At 40.7% G+C, this 22,826-nt stretch overlaps 1 protein-coding gene and 2 pseudogenes across 3 annotated transcripts in view; 2 read left to right on the top strand and 1 right to left on the bottom strand.

Annotated features, from left to right (window-relative positions):
* The window catches only part of AUH (AU RNA binding methylglutaconyl-CoA hydratase), a 195,622-nt gene that overhangs the window by 45,396 nt on the left and 127,400 nt on the right, over positions 1-22,826 (top strand). The gene's annotated exons all lie outside the window — the stretch shown is intronic.
* Positions 8,674-9,854, top strand: LOC128576883 (ena/VASP-like protein; annotated as a pseudogene).
* Positions 10,348-10,498, bottom strand: LOC128579943 (uncharacterized; annotated as a pseudogene).

Below are 22,826 nucleotides of genomic sequence, written 5' to 3'. Positions count from 1 at the left end.
TGGCTGTTGATGTTTCCAGATGCTCAGGAGGTGCACAGATGGTTTTAAAGGATCTGTCTGAAACACAGTTTACAAAGGTACCTTCTCATAAGGCACTTCAGGCTGTTCTGGAGGTTCCAGTTCTCCATTTCCCATTCATAGTTGCTTCGCACACAGCAGAAAGTTAATCCTTTGCTTTCTTATTCCAGAGGGGAAGAAGCTCCTGAATTGCCAAAAAAGAGTCCTTTACTGTGGCTCAGTGAGCAGGGCGCCGGTCCCATATACCGAGGGTGGCGGGTTCAAACCCGGCCCAGGCCAAACTGTAACAAAAAAATAGCCGGGCGTTGTGGCAGGTGCCTGTAGTCCCAGCTACTCGGGAGGCTGAGGCAGGAGAATCGCCTAGGCCCAGGAGGTGGAGGTTGCTGTGAGCTGTGTGACGCCACGGCACTCTACTGAGGGCGATAAAGTGAAACTCTGTCTCTACAAAAAAAAAAAAAAAATGTTGAATTTTAATTGGGATCTTCATTCTGGCTCTTTCTAATTCTTTGCATTTAACACAATTTATAGATAATTTACTAGAGTTGTTAGGGGATTGTTAAATGTTTCCTGATTACTATGTCATTTTTCAAGAGAGCACTAAAAGAGTGATGCTGTATTGAGATTTCTTGTTTATCTGGAAGGGTCATCTCATGAGTAAAACTGGAGATAAACTCCACCTGACTTTAGTGATAAGTGATTTTCATTCATGGATATATGAAATAATGGAAGAAGGGGAAGATAGTCCCATCTTATCTCATTGAGATGCATTTCTAATAACAGATTACATTTAGTATGTTAGATTTGCAAAATAATTATGCTTGAGTCATTCCTGTGCTAGTAATATTAGTAGTGAAAACTCAGTCCAGAAGAAAAGTTTTAAACTTAGCACTCTATATAGTTACTGGGAATTTAATAAAAGTTAATTCAGTTTATGTACTTATTACAAAGAAATGTGACAACATGATTAGTAAAAGATTTTAAAGCATAAACACCAGTTATATCAGGAAAATAATTATAGGAAAATGGAGTAAAAATGCCCATTCATGAAGGAAAGAAATTATACAGCATTTTTTATCGTTAAGGATGGGTTTGTCTGTTGAGATATGGATGACTTTGCAGACCAAATCACTGTGGTATGTATAATACACACCCTAGACTCATTGAAAATAAATAATATATGTATTTTTAAATGGGATTTTTACTGCAGTCTTTGAAACTATTTAAAACATTTTTAGATGTCAGCATAAAAATGTTCAAAGGAGGACATAATTTTAAGAGTTCTTTTATCAGTGATGATAATAAAGGTTGAAAACCACTTACTTTTTAAGCATTATATTGTGGGGGAAGTTAACACTCATTGGGGAACCTACTGGGATTTTAGGGGACATTTTGGCTATTAAGAAGCTTTGCTGGCTTTTGCTTAGTGGGGGCCAAGGAAGCTATAGACATAGTGCTGTGCATAGCAAAGAATAATGCTGTTTCTTACAACTTCCTTAAAGTCCACTGAGCTAGCGCATTGCAAATAGAAATAGAAAATTAATTAAAAAAATAGAAATTAATACATAGTAATTCTAAAGAATATTTAAAAGAAGAAATGTATTTAAAATAATAAGCTGAGGGAGGCGGAGCAAGATGGCAGCCGAGTAACAGCTTCCTTGCATCTGGGCACCGTGAGTCTGGGGATATAGGACTCCAGGCATCTCTGGCTGGTGGGATCTGCCTATCATCACCCCTGAGAGGATATGGGAGTCAGCAAAAGACTTCTGGACCCCAAGAGGAGGACTAAAACAGTGGAAAACCGGCAAGTGGTTGAGTGTGTTCAATCCGTCTAAACCCGCAACTGTAAGTTCAGTAGCAGCAAGACTGCAAACCAGAAAGGCCTTACCTGTGAACTGTTTTGGTGTCTTTGGACTTGGCACTCAGCTAAACTGCCTTGGGGAGAGCCTGAGCGGGAGTGCGGAGAACTTTGGCCTATGTCTAGGGCCCCAGTCTGAGCCGCTGAGCCAGATGGAGCTAATAGTGTTTGGCTCTGGGTCACAGGCAGACATTGTGAGCAATCTGCCCCGGCAAGCTCCGCCCTCAGGGTCGCAGAGCTGGAATTGGGTGGGAGCTGGTAACCCAGCGACCAAGTAGCCTAAGGGCGGGGTCTGAGCTGCCTTGCAGCCCTAACCCTCAGGGGCAGAGGGAGACCAGTTTTGACACACAGGGTAAGTGGATAGCCACTTCAGCAGTGATTCCAGCGACAAGCACTTCCCTGAGAAAGCTTGTGCTCAGTAAATGAACAAGTTCAAAGTGCCTTTTAAGTGGGCTGAAGAGAGATTTAGGGTGTCTACCTGCTGGGGTTTGAGAAACTAGCAGCCTCCAGTCGTATCAGAACTGTGACTAACATCTCATACCCCAGAAGACCACGTGTTGCCCAGACAATATTCAATAACATATACATACTGTTTTGTTTTTGGTTGTGTTTTTTTGTTTTTTTTTTTTTTGGTTTGGTTGTTTTTTTTGTTTATTTTGATGTTGTGGATTGTTGTTCTGTTTTTGTAAGTTCAACCTTTTCCATACAGATCCTTTTTCTTTCTCAATTTTTCTAGTTTAATTATAATTTCCCATTGCTGCCTATTTCAATAATTAGAACTTCATTTTTGTTAGTGTTTCTACCGCTATTATTTGTTTTTTCCAGCCAATTTTATCCCGCAAAGTTTTCTGTTTGCTTGTTTTGGTTTGATTTATAGCATTTTTGTCTTTCCTCTCTACTTGGTGGAGGTGGGGTACTGTGTCTGATCAGGTTAGCAAAGAGCTGCTGACCTCAAGGGAACCACCCAACTGGGCACCCCCAGAAGGTGGGTTTTTTTTAAGGTTGTATCAAAGTACCCTACTGTACACCTATATTGCTCTGTCTCCCTCTTTCTGTGCCTCTCTTCTTTTTGTCAATATTCCTTTTACCCACCCCCTCTCCTTTCTCTACTTTTCTTTTTTTTTCTTATCACTCGGTCCTCCTTTCTTTCATCCCTTTTTTGCTCTTCAACCTTCTCACCCTTCTGGTCCTGTAACCCTTAGTCCACAGGCACGAGAACTTAAAGAGCAAGAGGAAGTGAAAGGAAAATTAGGGCAAGGAAACAGATAAAAGAAATCACCCATGAGGAAGAATCAGCAGAAAACTCCAGGCAACATGAAGAACCAGTCCAGAACAACCCCGCCAAGGGACCATGAGGTAGCTACTGCAGAGGATTCCACCTATACAGAAATGTTAGGAATGACAGAAAGGGAATTTAGAATACACATGTTGAAAACAATGAAAGAAATGATGGAAACAATGAAGGAAACTGCTAATAAAGTGGAAAATAACGAAAAGGAAATCCAAAAACAGAATCAAATCAGAGATGAACGATATGAAGAATATAAAAAGGATATAGCAGAGCTGAAGGAAATGAAACAGTCAATCAGGGAACTTAAAGATGCAATGGAAAGTATCAGCAACAGGTTAGACCATGCAGAAGAAAGAATTTCAGAGGTAGAAGACAAAGTTTTTGAGATAACTCAGATAGTAAAAGAGGCAGAAAAGAAGACAGAGAAATCAGAACGTTCACTGTCAGAATTATGGGACTTTATAAAGCGTTCCAACATACGAGTTATAGGAATTCCAGAAGGGGAAGAAGAATGCCCCAGAGGAATGGAAGCCATACTAGAGAATATTATAAAGGAAAATTTCCCAAATATCACCAAAGATTCTGACACACTGCTTTCAGAGGGATATCGGACCCCAGGTTGCCTCAACTCTAACCGAGCTTCTCCAAGACACATTGTGATGAACCTGTCCAAAGTCAAGACAAAAGAAAAGATTCTGCAAGCTGCCAGGAGTAAGCGCCAGTAGACCTACAGGGGCAAATCCATCAGATTGACCGCAGACTTCTCTAATGATACTTTTCAAGCAAGAAGACAATGTTCATCTACCTTTAATCTACTTAAACAGAACAATTTCCAGCCCAGAATTCTGTACCCTGCTAAGCTAAGCTTCAAAATTGACGGAGAAATCAAATCATTTACGGATATACAAACATTGAGGAAATTTGCCACAACAAGACCAGCTCTACAGGAAATACTTCAACCTGTTCTGCACACTGACCACCACAATGGATCAGCAGCAAAGTAAGAACTCAGAAATTAAAGGACAGAACCAAACCTCCACACTGATGCAAAAGATAAAACTAAGCAATGGACTCTCACAAAATAAGACGAATAGAATACTACCACACTTATCAATTATCTCAATAAATGTTAATGGCTTGAATTCCCCACTGAAGAGACATAGATTGGTTGACTGGATTAAAAAACACAAGCCATCCATTTGCTGTCTGCAAGAAACACACCTGGCTTCAAAAGACAAATTAAAGCTCCGAGTCAAGGGTTGGAAGACAATTTTTCAGGCAAATGGAATTCAGAAGAAAAGAGGAGTTGCAATCTTATTTTCAGATACATGTGGATTTAAAGCAACTAAAGTCATAATAGACAAAGATGGTCACTTTATATTGGTCAAGGGAAAACTACAACAAGGAGACATTTCAATTCTAAATATCTATGCACCCAATTTAAATGCTCCCAGATTCTTGAAACAGACCTTACTCAGTCTGAGGAATATGATATCTGATAATACCATAATAACAGGGGACCTTAACACTCCTCTTACAGAGCTGGACAGATCCTCTAAACAGAAATTAAACAAGGATATAAGAGACTTAAATGAGACCCTAGAACAACTGTGCTTGATAGACGCATATAGAACACTCCATCCCAAAGATAAAGAATATACATTCTTCTCATCACCCCATGGAACATTCTCCAAAATTGATCATATCCTGGGACACAAAACAAATATCAACAGAATCAAAAGAATTGAAATTTTACCTTGTATCTTCTCAGACCATAAGGCACTAAAGGTGGAACTCAACTCTAACAAAAATGCTCGACCCCACCCAAAGGCATGGAAACTAAACAATCTTCTGTTGAATAACAGATGGGTGAAGGAAGAAATAAAACAGGAAATCATTAACTTCCTTGAGCATAACAACAATCAGGACACAAGCTACCAAAACCTGTGGGATACTGCAAAAGCAGTTTTGAGAGGAAAATTCATCGCTTTAGATGCCTACATTCGAAAACCAGAAAGAGAGCACATCAACAATCTCACAAGAGATCTTACGGAATTGGAAAAAGAAGAACAATCTAAGCCTAAACTCAGTAGAAGAAAAGAAATATCCAAAATCAAATCAGAGATCAATGAAATTGAAAACAAAAGAATCATTCAGAAAATTAATGAAACAAGGAGTTGGTTTTTTGAAAAAATAAATAAAATAGATAAATCATTGGCCAGACTAACGAGGAATAGAAAAGTAAAATCTCTAGTAACCTCAATCAGAAATGATAAAGGGGAAATAACAACTGATCCCACAGAGATACAAGAGATCGTCTCTGAATACTACCAGAAACTCTATGCCCAGAAATTTGACAATGTGAAAGAAATGGATCAATATTTGGAATCACACCCTCTCCCTAGACTCAGCCAGGAAGAAATAGAGCTCCTGAACAGACCAATTTCAAGCACTGAGATCAAAGAAACAATTAGAAAGCTTCCAAGCATTCACTCCAGAATTCTATCAAACCTTCAAGGAAGAGCTTATTCCTGTACTGCAGAAATTATTCCAAAAAATTGAGGAAAAAGTAATCTTCCCCACCACATTCTATGAAGCAAACATCACCCTGATACCAAAACCAGGAAAAGACCCAAACAAAAAGGAGAATTTCAGACCAATCTCACTCACGAACATAGACGCAAAAATTCTCAACAAAATGCTAGCTAATAGATTACAGCTTATCATCAAAAAAGTCATTCATCATGATCAAGTAGGCTTCATCCCAGGGATACAAGGCTGGTTTAACATACGCAAGTCTATAAACGTTATCTACCATATTAACAGAGGCAAAAATAAAGATCACATGATCCTCTCAATAGATGCAGAAAAAGCATTTGATAAAATCCAGCATCCTTTTCTAATTAGAACACTGAAGAGTATAGGCATAGGTGGCACATTTCTAAAACTGATTGAAGCTATCTATGACAAACCCACAGCCAATATTTTACTGAATGGAGTAAAACTGAAAGCTTTTCCTCTTAGAACTGGAACCAGACCAGGTTGTCCTCTGTCACCTTTACTATTCAACGTAGTGCTGGAAGTTCTAGCCAATACAATTAGGCAAGACAAGGCAATAAAGGGAATCCAAATGGGAGCAGGGAAGGTCAAACTCTCCCTCTTTGCTGACGACATGATCTTATACTTAGAGAACCCCAAAGACTCAAGCACAGGACTCCTAGAAGTCATCAAAAAATACAGTAATGTTTCAGGATATAAAATCAATGTCCACAAGTCAGTAGCCTTTGTGTACACCAATAACAGTCAAGATGAGAAGCTAATTAAGGACACAACTCCCTTCACCATAGTCTCAAAGAAAATGAAATACCTAGGAATATACCTAACGAAGGAGGTGAAGGACCTCTATAAAGAAAACTATGAACTCCTCAGAAAGGAAATAGCAGAGGATATTAACAAATGGAAGAACATACCATGCTCGTGGATGGGAAGAATCAACATTGTTAAAATGTCTATACTTCCCAAAGCAATCTACCTATTCAATGCCATTCCTATCAAAATACCAACATCGTACTTTCAAGATTTGGAAAAAATGATTCTGCGTTTTGTATGGAACCAGAAAAAACCCCGTATAGCTAAGGCAGTTCTCTGTAACAAAAATAAAGCTGGGGGCATCAGCATACCAGAGTTTAGTCTGTACTACAAAGCCATAGTGGTCAAGACAGCATGGTACTGGCACAAAAACAGAGACATAGACACTTGGAATTGAATTGAAAACCAAGAAATGAAACTAACATTTTACAACCACCTAATCTTTGATAAACCAAACAAGAACATACCTTGGGGGAAAGACTCCCTATTCAATAAATGGTGTTGGGAGAACTGGATGTCTACATGTGAAAGACTGAAACTGGACCCACTCCTTTCCCCACTCACAAAAATTGATTCAAGATGGATAAAGGACTCAAACTTAAGGCATGAAACAATAAAAATCCTCCAAGAAAGCATAGGAAAAACACTGGAAGATATTGGCCTGGGGAAAGACTTCATGAAGAAGACTGCCATGGCATTTGCAACAACAACAAAAATAAACAAATGGGACTTCATTAAACTGAAAAGCTTCTGTACAGCTAAGGAGACAATAACCAAAGCAAAGAGACAACCTACACAATGGGAAAGGATATTTGCATATTTTCAATCAGACAAAAGCTAGATAACTAGGATCTATAGAGAACTCAAATTAATCCACATGAAAAAAGACTACAATCCCTTATATCAATTGACAAGAGACATGAATAGAACTTTCTCTAAAGACGATAGACGAATGGCTAACAAACACATCAAAAAATGTTCATTATCTTTATATATTAGAGAAATGCAAATCAAAACAACACTGAGATATCATCTAACCCCAGTGAGAATGGCCCACATCACAAAATCTCAAAACTGCAGATGCTGGCGTGGATGTGGAGAGAAGGGAACACTTTGAGACTGCTGGTGGGACTGCAAACTAGTACAACCTTTCTGGAAGGAAGTATGGAGAAACCTCAAAGCACTCAAGCTAGACCTCCCATTTGATCCTGCAATCCCATTACTGGGCATCTACCCAGAAGAAAAGAAATCCTTTTATCATAAGGACACTTGTACTAGACTGTTTATTGCAGCCCAATTTACAATCGCCAAAATGTGGAAACAGCCTAAGTGCCCACCAACCCAGGAATGGATTAGCAAGCTGTGGTATATGTATACTGTGGAATACTATTCAGCCATTAAAAAAAATGGAGACTACATCCTTCGTGTTAACCTGGATGGACGTGGAAGACATTATTCTTAGTAAAGCATCAGAAGAATGGAGAAGCATGAATCCTATGTACTCAATTTCGATATGAGGACAATTAATGACAATTATGGTTATGGGGGGGGAAACGGAGGGAAGGAGGGAGGTGGGTGGGGTGGGGGGGGAAACGGAGGGAAGGAGGGAGGTGGGTGGGGCCTTGGTGTGTGTCACACTTTATGGGGGCAAGACATGATTGCAAGAGGGACTTTGCCTAACGATTGCAATCAGTGTAACCTGGCTTATTGTGCCCTCAGTGAATCCCCAACAATACAAAAAAAAAAAAATAATAAGGTGAGAAATTTTAGGAGAGGGCCATTATAGCGAGTGATATTTAAATAAAATATATGTCCTTAAAATTGTTAATATATCAACTCCATTTGTTATCTATTCAATTTATTACATTTCTGACAGCATATGTAGTTGAAGGGTTTGCAGTAGAGTAAATACTGCAGGCAATTCAAGCCATTACAAATATGTGACAGGAGATATAAAATTCGTTTAAAATGACTCAGAAACGTGAGCTGCAGCCCTTCCCTGCAGCTAGTGGCTGGACGCATGCCCAGAGAAGATGAGCATTCCCCCTACCTCTGCCCCCTTAGTCCACTCAGATGCTGAGCCACCGTGCCCTGCCAGGTCACCCCCAACAGCGGCAGTGAATCGAGGAGCAGCCAAACTCAGGCTTCCGCGATGGTCTATGATGACAGCAGTAAGAAATGGGTAGCAATCAAGCCTGGTCAGCAGAGATTCAGTCGGATCAACATCTACCATGACCCTGCCAGCAAACACTTTCAGCGTCATTGGAGTTAAGCTACAAGGTCAGCCGATTGTGATCAATTATTCATTTGTGAAAGGGTTGAAATACAGTCAGGCAATACCAACTTTCCACCAGTGGTGCGATGCCTGCCGGGTCTACAGGTTAAACATTGCGAATAAGGAAGAAGCAACATGCTTTGCAGTGCAGTGCTGTTGGCCCTGAATGTCATGAATTCCCAAGAAGGAGGCCCCTCCAGCCAGCATCAGATGCAGAATGGCCCCTTTCCTGATGAGATGGACATCCAGAGAGGACAGGTGATAGAGCAGCAACACCGGCAGAATTAGGAATCTCTAGAGAAGATTAGTCTCAGGGCCCATCCTCCCACAGGGGCATCCCTCATCTGCAGCCAGCATGCCCCCCTTATGTAGCTGGCCTCTATCCCCTACCCCCACCTCCTGTGCCACCTCCCCCACCCTATTGCCAGCCAGAGGAGCCCAGGGGGCCATCCACGATTAGAGCTCCACGTCAGGACTGGCTGCTGCCTTAACTGGGGCCAAGGTGAGCAGAGTTCAGTGGCCAGATGTATCTGGAGGCTCCAGTCCCAGCAGGAAGTCCAATGCCAGGTGGGCAATCAGTGGGATGGTGGAGGAGGCCTCATGCAGGAAATGAATAAACTGCTGGACACAAGAGAAAAGCAGCATCCCAAACAGGCCAACCCACAAAAAGGAGGATGAAAGACAAATGGAAGATCCTTGTACTGCCCCCCATCTCCAGGGACCTAAGCATCCAGCCAGCCACCTGATTCCTCAGAAGCCAGCTGGAAGTCCTGTGAGTGGAGGAACTCGGTGGAGAACCTTTGTCCTTGTTACTGGCCAGAACCCTGTCTGTGGCAAAGAGCCCCGAAGCTAAGAGTCCCCTTCAGTTGCAGCCTCATTTTAGGGGGAAACCAGCCGGGGGTGGGAATGATGTGGCCCTTAATGCCTTTGATTTGGATGGGATGATACAGGAGATCGTTGAGGAGGTCGTGAGAAAACCTGACAAAGTAAAGGAGGAGATCATTGATGACATGAGGCAGGAGCTGTGTGGGATCAGCACCACCTAAGGTGGCGGCGCTGAGACAGCGAGTCCATCCAGGAGGACAGCGAGAAGGCTGTCCAGCCCCGGGCCTCCAGCACACGCAGAGCTCACTCAGGAGCTTGGACGTGCTTCATTTAATTCTTAACCTGAGATAAAATAGTAAAACAAAGAAACAAACTTCAGTTTGAGAAGTTTTTAGATTCTACCTGACACAGAACACCAGGTCTGCTTACCTTTTTTGTACTTTATATTTGTTTATTTAAGCATAAATTTCTTTCGCTTTGTAGAGAAGATGCCTCAAATCACCTGCTACTTTAGATGGTTTTCAAGTTTTCTCCTAAGTGACACTTTTAGTGCCTCAACTGGCAATGATGGCCAGGCACGGCGTGGTATCACCATACACAGCACAGCTGTCTTGAGTGCAGTTCCATCCCCAGAAATTACAGTGTTGAAACTGTCCACGCATTGCGATGTCTGGGTCCACACAGTAATAAATGGTTTATGGTCCACAAAAAAAAAAAAATGACTCAGAAGCAAATATTAAATTATCAGAACACATGAAACACAAGGAACACTTGAAATCTTAGTTACTTTTGCTGTATTTTTTCTTAGCAATAATCATGCCTTGAATAAACCTCAATGGTGATGATACTGCCCCTGCACAGAGCTAGTATTTCCCTCGTAAGAGTGGTATTGGGACCCAGTCCTCAACCATTACACCCCTCCTCACTCACACATTTTTTCCTTCAAAACATTTATTCTTTTCTATGTAAGATACTTATTTTTATTCTTCATTCTTTTTTTTTTTTTTTTTAATTTTTTTATTAAATCATAAGTGTATACAATGATATGATTATGGGGCATCATACACTCACTTCATAAACCATTTGACACATTTTTATCCCAGTGGTTAACATAGCCTTTCCGGCGTTATCTCAGTTACTGTGCCAAAACATTTATATTCTACATTTACCAAGTTTCGCAAATACCCCTGTAATATGCACCACAGGTGTGATCCCACCGATTCCCCTCCCTCTACCCACCCCCCCCCCCTTTCCCACTTCCCCCTATTGTTAAGTTGTAGCTGGGTTATAGCTTTCATGTGAGAGTCCCAAATTAGTTTCATAGTAGGGCTGTGTACATTGGGTATTTTTTCTTCCATTCTTGGGATACTTTACTAAGAAGAATATGTTCCAGCTCCATCCATGTAAACATGAAAGAGGTAAAGTCTCCATCTTTCTTTAAGGCTGCATAGTATTCCATGGTATACATATACCACAATTTATTAATCCATTCGTGGATCGATGGGCACTTCGGCTTTTTCCATGACTTAGCAATTATGAATTGGGCTGCAATAAACATTCTGGTACAAATATCTTTGTTATGTTGTGATTTTTGGTCTTCTGGGTATATGCCCAGCAGAGGAATTACAGGATTGAATGGCAGATCTATTTTTAGATCTCTGAGTGTTCTCCATATATCCCTCCAAAAGGAATGTATTAATTTGCATTCCCACCAGCAGTGCAGAAGTGTTCCCTTTTCTCCGCATCCACGGCAACATCTCTGGTCTTGAGATTTTGTGATATAGGCTAGTCTCATTGGAGTTAGATGATATCTCAAAGTAGTTTTGATTTGCATTTCTCTGATGATTAAAGATGATGAGCATTTTTTCATATGTCTGAAGGCCGTGCGCCTGTCTTCTTCAGAGAAGTTTCTCTTCAAATCCCTTGCCCAGCCTGCGATGGGATCCCTTGTTTTTTTCTTGCTGATGCGTTTGAGTTCTCTGTGGATTCTGGTTATTAAACCTTTGTCAGAGTTATACCCTGAAAATATCTTCTCCCATTCTGAGGGCTGTCTGCTTGCTCTGCTTACTGTGTTCTTAGCTGTGCAGAAGCTTTTTAGTTTGATCAAGTCCCAGTAGTGTATTTTTGAAGCTGCTTCAATTGCCCGGGGGGTTCTCCTCATGAAATACTCACCCAGACCAATTTCTTCAAGGGTTTTCCCTGCATTCTCCTCTAGTATTTTTATAGTTTCATGTCTTAAGTTTAAATCTTTAATCCAATGAGAGTCTATCTTAGTTAATGGTGAAAGGTGTGGGTCCAATTTCAGTCTTCTGCAGGTTGCCAGCCAGTTCACCCAGCACCATTTGTTAAATAGGGAATCTTTTCCCCACTGAATGTTTTTAATTGGCTTGTCAAAAATCAAATAGCGGTAAGTAGCTGGATTCATCTCTTGGTTCTCTATTCTATTCCAGATATCTACTTCTCTGTTTTTGTGCCAATACCATGCTGTTTTGATCACTATCGATTTGTAGTAAAGTCTGAGGTCTGGTAGTGTGATTCCTCCTGTTTTGTTTTTATTTCTGAGTAATGTCTTGGCTATTCGAGGTTTTTTCTGATTCCATATAAAATGAAGTAATGTTTTTTCAAGATCTTTAAAATATGACAGTGGAGCTTTAATAGGGAGTGCATTGAAATTATATATTGCTTTGGGTAGTATGGACATTTTGATAATGTTGATTCTTCCTAGCCATGAGCATGGTATGTTTTTCCATTTGTTAACATTTTCGGCTATTTCTTTTCTTAGAGTTTCATAGTTCTCTTTATAGAGATCTTTCACGTCTTTTGTTAGGTAAATTCCCAAATATTTCATCTTCTTTGGCACTACTGTGAATGGAATAGAGTCCTTAACTGCTTTTTCAATTTGACTGTTGTTGGTGTATATAAAGGCTACCGATTTATGAATGTTGATTTTGTAACCTGAGACGCTGCTGTATTCCTTGATCACTTCTAGGAGTTTTGTAGTAGAGTCCCTAGTGTTTTCCAGATACACAATCATATCATCTGCGAAGAGCGAGAGTTTGATCTCTTCTGACCCTATATGGATACCCTTGATCGCCTTTTCTTCCCTAATTGCGGTGGCTAAAACTTCCATTACAATGTTGAAAAGCAATGGAGACAATGGGCAGCCTTGTCTGGTTCCTGATCTGAGTGGAAATGATTCCAATTTAACTCCATTCAATATGATATTGGCTGTGGGTTTGCTGTAGATAGCCTCTATCAGTTTAAGAAAAGTCCCTTCTAGACCAATTTTCTTGAGTGTTCTGATCATGAAGGGATGCTGGATATTATCAAAAGCTTTTTCTGCATCAATTGAGAGAATCATATGGTCTTTGTTTTTTAATTTGTTTATGTGCTGAATTACATTTATAGATTTACGTATATTGAACCAGCCTTGAGACCCTGGGATAAAACCAACTTGGTCATGATGTATAATTTGTTTGATGTGTTGCTGGATTCTGTTTGTTAGGATCTTGTTGAATATTTTTGCATCTATATTCATTAGTGATATTGGTCTATAATTTTCTTTTCTTGTTGGGTCTTTTCCTGGTTTGGGGATCAGGGTGATATTTGCTTCATAGAACGTGTTGGGTAGTCTTCCTTCTTTTTCTACATTTTGGAACAGGTTGAGTAATATAGGTACTAATTCCTCTTTAAAGGTTTGGTAGAATTCTGACGTGAAACCATCTGGTCCCGGGCTTTTCTTTTTAGGGAGGTTTTGTATAGTTGATGCTATTTCTGAACTTGATATGGGTCTGTTCAACATTTCCACTTGATTCTGGTTAAGTCTTGGAAGGTGGCGTGCTTCCAAGTATCGGTCTATTTCCTTCAGATTTTCATATTTCTGAGAATAAAGTTTCTTGTAATATTCATTAAGGATTTTTTGGATTTCTGATGAGTCTGTGGTTATTTTGTCTTTGTTGTTTCTGATTGATGATATTAGAGATTTTACTCTTTTTTTCCTGATTAGGTTGGCCAGAGGTTTATCTATTTTATTGACCTTTTCAAAAAACCAGCTTTTTGATTTATTGATCTGTTGTATTATTCTTTTGTTTTCAATTTCATTTAATTCTGCTCTAATTTTGGTTATTTCTTTTCTTCTACTGGGTTTGGGGTTGGAATGTTCTTCCTTTTCCAGTTGCGTGAGATGTCCCATTAAGTTGTTAACTTCCTCTCTTTCCGTTCTCTTGAGGAAGGCTTGCAGTGCTATAAATTTCCCTCTTAGAACTGCCTTTGCAGTGTCCCAGAGGTTCTGATAGCTTGTGTCTTCATTGTCATTTTGTTCCAAAAAATTGGTGATTTCTTTCTTAATCTCATCTCTGACCCAGCTATCATTCAGCATAAGGTTATTTAACTTCCATGTTTTTGTATGGGTATGCAGATTCCTGTTGTTACTCAATTCAAGTTTTATTCCATGATGGTCCGAGAAGATGCATGGAATAATTTCTATTCCTTTAAATTTACTGAGGTTAGACTTGTGACCTAAAATGTGATCAATTTTGGAGTAAGTTCCGTGGGCTGATGAGAAGTATGTGTATTCAGTTTTGTTGGGATGAAATGTTCTGTAGATGTCTGCTAAATCTAAATATTGGATGGTTAGGTTTAAATCTAAGATTTCTTTGCTCAGCTTCTTTCTGGAGGATCGATCCAACACTGCCAAGGGAGTGTTGAAATCTCCAACGATTATGGAGCTGGAGGAAATCAAGTTACTCATGTCTGTTAGAGTTTCTCTTATAAATTGAGGTGCATTCTGGTTGGGTGCATAGGTATTAATAATTGAGATCTCGTCATATTGAGTATTACCCTTAACAAATATGAAGTGACCATTCTTGTCCTTCCTTACTTTTGATGGTTTAAAGCCTACTGTATCTGCAAATAAAATTGCAACACCTGCTTTTTTCTGATTACCATTTGCCTGAAATACGGATGACCATCCTTTCACCCTGAGTCTGTATTTGTCTTTTAAGTTGAGATGTGACTCTTGTATGCAACAAATATCTGGCTTGAGTTTTTGTATCCAGTTAGCTAACCTATGCCTCTTTAGAGGACAGTTTAAGCCATTCACATTGATGGAGAGTATTGATAAGTCTGGTGGAATTTTGGGTATTGAGTTTTTCAAAAGTCCAGTGGACATTTTTAATCCTTTCGCCAGTGTGGACGTTGGAGTTTGATCCGAAGTTTCTGAGTGAGTTTACTTTTGTGGTATAGGATTGGGTTGGTCATTGTGGAGGATAGGTCTGAGAACATCCTGAAGAGCTGGTTTACTTATGGCAAATTTTTTCAACATATGAATGTCATTGAAGTATTTAATTTCTCCATCATAGATGAAACTCAGTTTAGCTGGATACAAGATCCTGGGTTGAAAGTTTTTTTGCTTTAGGAGATTAAAAGTTGATGACCAGCCTCTTCTTGCTTGAAAAGTTTCAGCAGAGAGATCTGCAGTTATTCTAATATTCTTACCTTTGTACGTTATAGTTTTCTTTCGCCGGGCTGCTTTGAGAATCTTCTCTTTCATGTTAACTTTAGTGAAACTAATTATGATATGTCTGGGAGATGGCTTATTGGGGTTGAATCGTGCTGGGGTTCTGAAGCTGTCTGCTATCTGAATTTCAGATTCTCTAGGCATGTCTGGAAAATTTTCTTTCATAATTTCATGTAGAAGGGCCTCTGTGCCCTTGGCAGCCACTTCATCATTCTCCGAAATTCCTATAACCCTTATGTTGTTTTTTTTCGAATTATCTGAGAGCTCTCTGAGTGAGTGATCCGTTTTTGCTCTCCATTTCTCTTCCTCTTTGAGAGATTGGGAGCGTTCGAAGACTTTATCTTCAATGTCAGAAATCCTTTCTTCTGCTTGCTCCATTCTGTTACTGAGGGATTCTACTGTATTTTTCATATCTTTGAGGGCTGTAAGTTCTTGTTTCAGTGTGTCTAAGTCTTTGGTGGTTTTGTCTTTAAATTTGTTAAATTCTTGAGACAATTTTTGAATTTCTCCTCGAATTCCTAATTCCATTTTATTAATCTTGTCTGCAAACCAAATTCTGAATTCGACTTCTGACATCTCAGCCAGTTGTTTATGAATGGGATCTTCAATCACATCTGCCGTATCTTTTCTTGGGGGGGTTGATCTATTCTGGTTATTCATGTTACCAGAGTTTTTCTGCTGATTCCGCCCCATGGTTTACTCCCTTTGGTTTTTCCCCTGGGGTTTTATCGAGGGCCCATACAGTGTTGTGGCCTGAGAAACTGGGGCCCTGTCTGGTGTGGTGGAGCAAAGTGGTTCTGTCTTGTTTTCAGCTGGTTTCTGTTCGATCCTATTGCAACTTCTACTCTGGCTTGAAGTCTCAGCTTTTGTTTGCGTCCTTGTGATCACAACTTGCCTCAGCGGTGTTGATGTGCGTTCTTCAGCCTTCTCTCTTGGTGAGGCTCAAGTCCACCAGGATACTTACTAAATTCCTGTCCCTTAACTCTCCTTCTGGACGGGAGCCTTTGTTGAAAGCTGGCTTCAGTCCGCCATCTTGTCTCCCCTCTATTCTTCATTCTTTTTGTGTCTCCTTGCTTGGAGGTTGTACAGGAGGAGAGCACAGGAGGGATGGTCTTCTGGGGAGTTTGGCCTTAAAAGGAAGAGAGAAATTAGTAGCTGGAGGAGGTAGGGCTTATGGAGTCAGGAATTGGGTTTTACATAAACTTATTTATTGAATCATAATGTACGTTCAGAAAAATGCACAAATGTGTGTAATTGTATAATTTCTACAAAATGAAATCACCTGTACAGCTCTCACGTTAATTAAGAAGTGACCATCACCAATATACCACTGTCAACCATCACATACTTTCCTTACCAGAAAGCATGTCCCACCCAAAAGACATTGACAGGTATTCTGACTTTTCATCACCAAAGACTAATATTGCTTTCTCTCAAACTTTGTATAACTGGAATTATGCAGGCTGAATTCTTTTTATTTTTTTGAGACAGTGTGTTGCCTAGGTTAGAGTGTGATGGCCTCACCCTACCTCATACTCCTGGGCTCAATTGATCCTTCTGCTTGAGCCTCCTGAGTAGCTGGGACTACAGGCACCCACCACCACACCCAGCTAATTTTTCTGTTTTTAGTAGAGATGGCATCTTGCTTTGCTCAGACTGGTCTCCAACTCCTGACTTCAAGTGATCCACCTGCCTTAGCCTCTCAGAATGGTGGGATTACAGGAGTGAGCCAGTACAGACGTGTTGTTCCTTGTAGGAAAATTTCACAATTTATCTGTTCTTCTGTTTGATGGTTGTTTGGGGGTGTTGTCAGTTCTGGCTGTTAGGAAGAATGCTGCAGTGACTATGCTTGTGTGTGTTTTGTAGAAGAATGCTCAGGTAGGAAAGGGGGGATGGACTGTGAGCCCTGAAGTAGATGCAGTGCACTCCTCTTGGCAAGATGAGCAGAGACAGGCAACTGTGGGTTATACAAGCTGTTCACACCTCCCTCTCGGCAGTAACAGCAGTCTGTCCTTTTGGGGGGAGGGGGCACAAAAAATGCCCATATTTCCAGCTCTCACTTCAACCCAGCTTCAGCAGAAGTGGTAGAGGCAGCTCAGCCCACTGTGTGCAGGGTTCTCAGACCGGCTGTGGGCTGTGGCTGAAATGCTCAGATGGTGAAGGTGTGATTGTACGGGGAATTACCTCCAGGGAGGGTAGGCTCTTCCCTGAAGGGACTGGTAGTTAGGGATAGGAGAGGATGGTAGGCCCACCCTCCCTCAAGGGAAGCACTACTAGCTGTTTTCCTTGGGAGATCACAGAAGCTCTTCCTGTAGCTTCTTAGAGGGAAAAGAGTATGAGCCCCAAGCCCTGTGGACTCATTAGTGTGATAAGCATTCTGTCAGAGGTGGGGGCTGCTGACCCTAAGTGTGCTGGGTTATTTATTCCCTGTGGAGCCTCTGCCTGTCCTGAGCAGAAAGAGCCATGGTGGGCAGCAGAGGGGAGGAGGTGGAGGAGTAGGCTCTAAGCGGTGAAGAGTTGGGGCCCTAGTCCCCTTTGTCTTAAGAGCTCCTTTGGCATACTGTACTATTCTCTCAGCTGGCATCAGCTCCCTAAATGCCCAATCTCCCACAGTTTCCCTGGGACCTAGTGGTTGCCCAAGGCTGCTGTGGTCTGAGTGGGTGCTGGAGAGTAGTGGTTGTGGATCTAGTGATGATAGGGTCCTAGGATCTCAGATTCCTGGGTTGGGGTGGCAGTAAAAACACTGCCTGTTTATGAAGGGAAGGAAATAAGCTGTACCTTTTGTTCAGAACCTAGGTGTAATGAGCAGAGTACTGTTGGGGCGTACCCCAACTTTATGCCTAGAACCGGCCATCTCACAGCTCAACTGTGCCCCAAGGTTGTGCTTCGGAGCAGAGGTAGCTATGTCTGCAACATTGGGTGGTTAGAGGAAGAGAGGGTCCCTGTCTCCATGTCCCTTCCTGGGCTCCCCAGATTTAAACTCCCAAGATGGTGCCATGGGCCTATGACCAGGGAGGGTGGGTCCCCTTCTAGGCAAACTTCATGTGTAAGATGCTATCTGCTCACAACATGGTACCACAGCAACCCATAGCAGAGTGGTGGGCATTGTCCTAGGTATGTGTAGGGGAGCTTGGGCTCCCTGTCCCTCCTCAGCTGGGGAAGGCTCTGTCAGCCTGAATTCAGCCTGGCTTCAGAAAAGAGATGCTCTTGTCCCATGACCAGAGAGAGCAGAACCCTTCTTGGGCTGGCAAGAAACTAGGGAGTGTACTTTGCTGGAGGTTCAGTCCACAGTAGCTGGCTGCAGGTGGTGGGCAACATCCCAGATATGGGCTGGGAAAGCCCGTTTTCTCTGTCCTTCCCCAGCCAGGTGGGGGCTGCCATTGTGTCAGACTGAGGGGAAGGCACAGCCCATGATCAGAGTTTCCAAATGTTGCCCTGAACCTTTGTTAATAAAGGCTGGGGTACCCAGGCAGTTGGTGTGGGCGAGAAACTGGAAAATGCTGGGTGCTCATGTCTTAGTGAGTAGCCCACATCAGGGCGGTGGGGAACTTACCAAGGCTACGCTAGTGCCTGTGCTCCTCTGTCTCTCCTTAGAGCTGCCTGGTGTCCACTGGTTTGCCTGCAGTATCTAGGCTCTTGAGAGTGGTGCCTAACTCCGGCTGCTCTAGGCTTGCCTGTGGGATTCGATGTGAGTTCCTTTTCTGGAACAGCATCTCTGTGGGATCTCCATGCAGCTCCCTAGTTAGGTCCGAGACCTGCATGGGTGGCAGGGTGTGTGCAGAAAGTGTGTTTCTCTTGTAGCCATGAGTGGAGACTTGGGGGCTTCTCTCTTCCTGTTGCCCTGTGTCCAGCTTCTCCTGGCTGTTAGCCAGCCCCTGGTTGGGCAAGTTGCCCTGAGGCCTCTCCTTACTCAGTTTTGGTGCTTCCTGTTGCTTTCCTCTTGAATCCTACCATTCCCTGTCATTCTTTCCTAAACGATCTGTTTGAAATGTGGGAAGCTGCTTACTAGTCTGGTTCTTCTCTGTGGAAGAGGCTGTACTGCCTGTGTCTAGGTGGCCATTTTGAGCATATCTTTTCTCTTGTAAGTTTTAAATTGGTCTTATCACACTCTCTAGTACCTCTGTTCTGGATATAAAACTGATAGGAAACATCTTTGCTCTTTTTATCTCTGGGCGGAAGCTTTCAGTAATTGACCATGAAAGATTTGTTACGTGTAAGTATTTTACATTAACTTTTTATTAGATCTGAAAGATTCCCTTTTCTTCCTGGTTTGCAAAGGGAATTTAATCAAGGATGGTGTTGGTACATGTCAAGTCTATTAAGAGTAGAGTGTAAATGGCTTAACAGAACAAATAATTGAGGTGAAGGCTATGTTAACCAGTTTGATGTAAGCATTCCACTGTATATAAAATGAGCACATTGTACCCCATAAATGCATTAATGTATACAGTTATGATTTAATAAAAAAAGAATGGTGTTGATTTTAGATGCCAACACCAAATGACAGGTGATACAAGAAAAAGTTGATCAATTAAACTTAATGAAAATTAAAACTGCTTCAAAAACCAGCAAGAAATGAAAAGACAGATTACAAACTGGGAGAAAATATTTGTAAATCATATATTTTAAAACGGACTTGTTACTAAGTTATAACTCTTAGAACTTAATAAGGAGAAAATGAATTATCCAGTTTAAAAAAAATGAGAACATATGAGTAGCCATTCACCAGAGCAGAGGTATGAATAGCCAGTAAGCACATGAAAAGATGCTTCCCTCATTAGTCATTAGGGAAGTGGAAATTAAACCGTTAGAGATACCACTTCACCCCTACTAAAATGACTAATCAAAAAGACAATTGTTAGTGTTTTTGTAGGAAAACAGACCCTCATGCGTTGCCAATAGTAATGTACACTGGAGTAGCAAACCTAGGAAAACAGTTTGGCAAGTTTGGTGTTGGCATCTAATTTGAATTAATTTTGATTAATTTCAAAATTACAATATGACCTAGAAGAATAGAAAGATAGAAAGAATAGAAAGATACATAGAGGGCGGCGCCTGTGGCTCAGTCGGTAAGGCGCTGGCCCCATATACCGAGGGTGGCGGGTTCAAGCCCGGCCCTGGCCAAACTGCAACCAAAAAATAGCCAGGCGTTGTGGCGGGCGCCTGTAGTCCCAGCTACTCGGGAGGCTGAGGCAAGAGAATCGCTTCAGCCCAGGAGTTAGAGGTTGCTGTGAGCTGTGTGAGGCCACGGCACTCTACTGAGGGCCATAAAAGTGAGACTCTGTCTCTACAAAAAAAAAAAAAAAAAGAAAGATACATAGAAATTTCACTTCTATGTATCCACCCCATACAAATGAAGACATTTCTTTACACAAGGACATGTAAGTAAGTGTTCGTAAAAGCATTATTTGTTGTAGCCAAAAAAGTAAAAATAATCCAGACATCTATTATCTGATGAATGAATAAGCAAAATTTTTGTTAGGGCCATATGGTGGAACACTCTTTGGTGGTAAAAAGAAAAAAATTAATTTACACTGTTGGTGGGACAGCAAACTAATACAGCCTCTTTGGAAAGAAGTATGGAGAATCTTCAAATAACTCAAAGTAGACCTTCCATTTGATCTCTCAATCCCAGAAGAAAAAGAATCATTTTATCATAAAGACATTTGTACTAGATTGTTAATTACAGTTCAGTTTACAGTTGCTAAGATGTGGAATCAACCTAAGTGCCCATCAATCCATGAATGGATTAATAAACTGTGGTATATGTACACCATGGAATACTGTTCAGCCGTAGAAAGATGGAGACTTTATGTCTTTTGTATTAATCTATATAAGAGTTGGAGAACATTGTCTTTAATGAAGTATCACAAGAATGGAAAAGCAAGAATCCAATGTACTCAATACTAACATGAAACCAGTAGATGAACAAACATTCGCCCACACAAGAGAAAAAACTCAATTTATTTCAAGGGTGGGATGGGGGATGGGATGGGCGTGCTCTCACCTAATGGGCACAATGTAAGCGTTTATGGAAAACCTGGGCAAGGGGCACAACTACAACAGGGACTTTACCTAACAAATGTAAACATTGTAACTTAATCTTCTGTACCCTAAAATAATATGAAATAAAAAGGAAAAAATTAGAGATTTCATGCTTACAACATGGAGAAACCTAAAAAAACATGCTATGTGAAAGAAAGCAGACAAACAGTGCCACATTATTATATGAATTTATTTATGTGAAATGTCTAGGAAAGGTAAATTTATAGGAAAATAGATGAGTGTTTGCATGGTGCTGGGCTGGGAATAGGCGTGAGAGAGCCTTTTGTGATAATGGAAATGCTGTAAAATTGTATTACGGTGATAGTTTTATACTTCTCTAAATTTACTAAAAATCATTGAATTATATACTTAAAGTGGCTAAATTACTCCTCAGTGAAGATGTTAAAGGATGAGTATTGAATTTTGTCAAATACTTTTTCTATAACTGATGACAATTTATGATTTTCATCTTTATTCCATGCGATAAATTAACACATTTAAATATTAAACCAATGTAGAATCCTGAACTAAATATAACTTAGTCTTTATGTATTCTATTTTGATTTACTAATATTTAGGAATTTTTAGACTATGTTTATAAGAAAAGTTGGCTTGCCATGTTTTTTCTTACAATGTTTTTAGCAAGTTTTGTTTTGCCGCTCTCCATGTAAGTGTTTATAAAATTGATGTTAATTTTTTTTCATTTTTTGTTTATGTTGAAGGTTCTTGCTGGAGCCATATGGACATGCAATTTTTTGTGTGTGGGGAAGTTTTTAATTACATATTCAGTTTATTTAATGTATATTTTCAGATTTTCAATTCATCAGGTTTGATAAGTTGTGGTTTTTTAAAGGGATGTTTTCATTTCATACACCTTTTCAAATTTATTGGGCCGAAGTTGTTAATAGCATTATTTGAATGTCTGTGAAGTGTATAGTACTGCCTACCATTTCATTCTTAGGGTACAGGAGTGCCTGTTATTTTGTGCCATTGGTTGTGCTAAAGGTGTGCCATTTATTTTACTTTATTCAAAGAACCAGCTCCTTTGGTTTTGTACTCTTATACATTTCCTTCCCGTTTCCTTAATTTTAGCTCCAGTTTTTATTCTTTTCTTCTACTTTGGCACTAATTTTCTTCTTCTACTTTGGCACTAACTTTTCCTTGTTTTTTGTAGCTTGATAGGAGGGAATACTGACAAGGATATTTACCTACTTGTTTCTTCAGAGAAATCTGTTAAAAATCCACTGTGCTTGTCCGTTTTTCTTTTAGTGTCTGTTAGTTTTTGTTTATATATTTTGGAGCTATCTTCTCATCTGTGATGCCAATGTAACGTTCTTGTGACTTTTTTTGAGGCGGAATCTCACTTTGTCACTCTCTGTAGAGTGCTGTAGTGTCACAGGTCACAGCAACTTTAAACCTTTGAGCTCAAGTGATCCTCTTGCCTCAGCTTCCTGAGAGGACTACAGGCACCTCTCACAGTGCCCAGCTAATTTTTAGAGATGGGGTCTTGCTCTGGCTCAGGCTGGTCTTGAACTCCTGTCAGGTTCAATCAGTCCACCCATCTCAGCCTCCCAGAGTGCTAGGATTACAGGTGTGAGCCACTGGGCCCGGCCTTTTGTGACTTTTTAGA

The sequence above is a fragment of the Nycticebus coucang genome, chromosome 2, assembly GCF_027406575.1.
Source record: "Nycticebus coucang isolate mNycCou1 chromosome 2, mNycCou1.pri, whole genome shotgun sequence".
NCBI lineage: Eukaryota > Metazoa > Chordata > Mammalia > Primates > Lorisidae > Nycticebus > Nycticebus coucang.
This window is presented reverse-complemented; position numbering and strand designations above follow the sequence as displayed.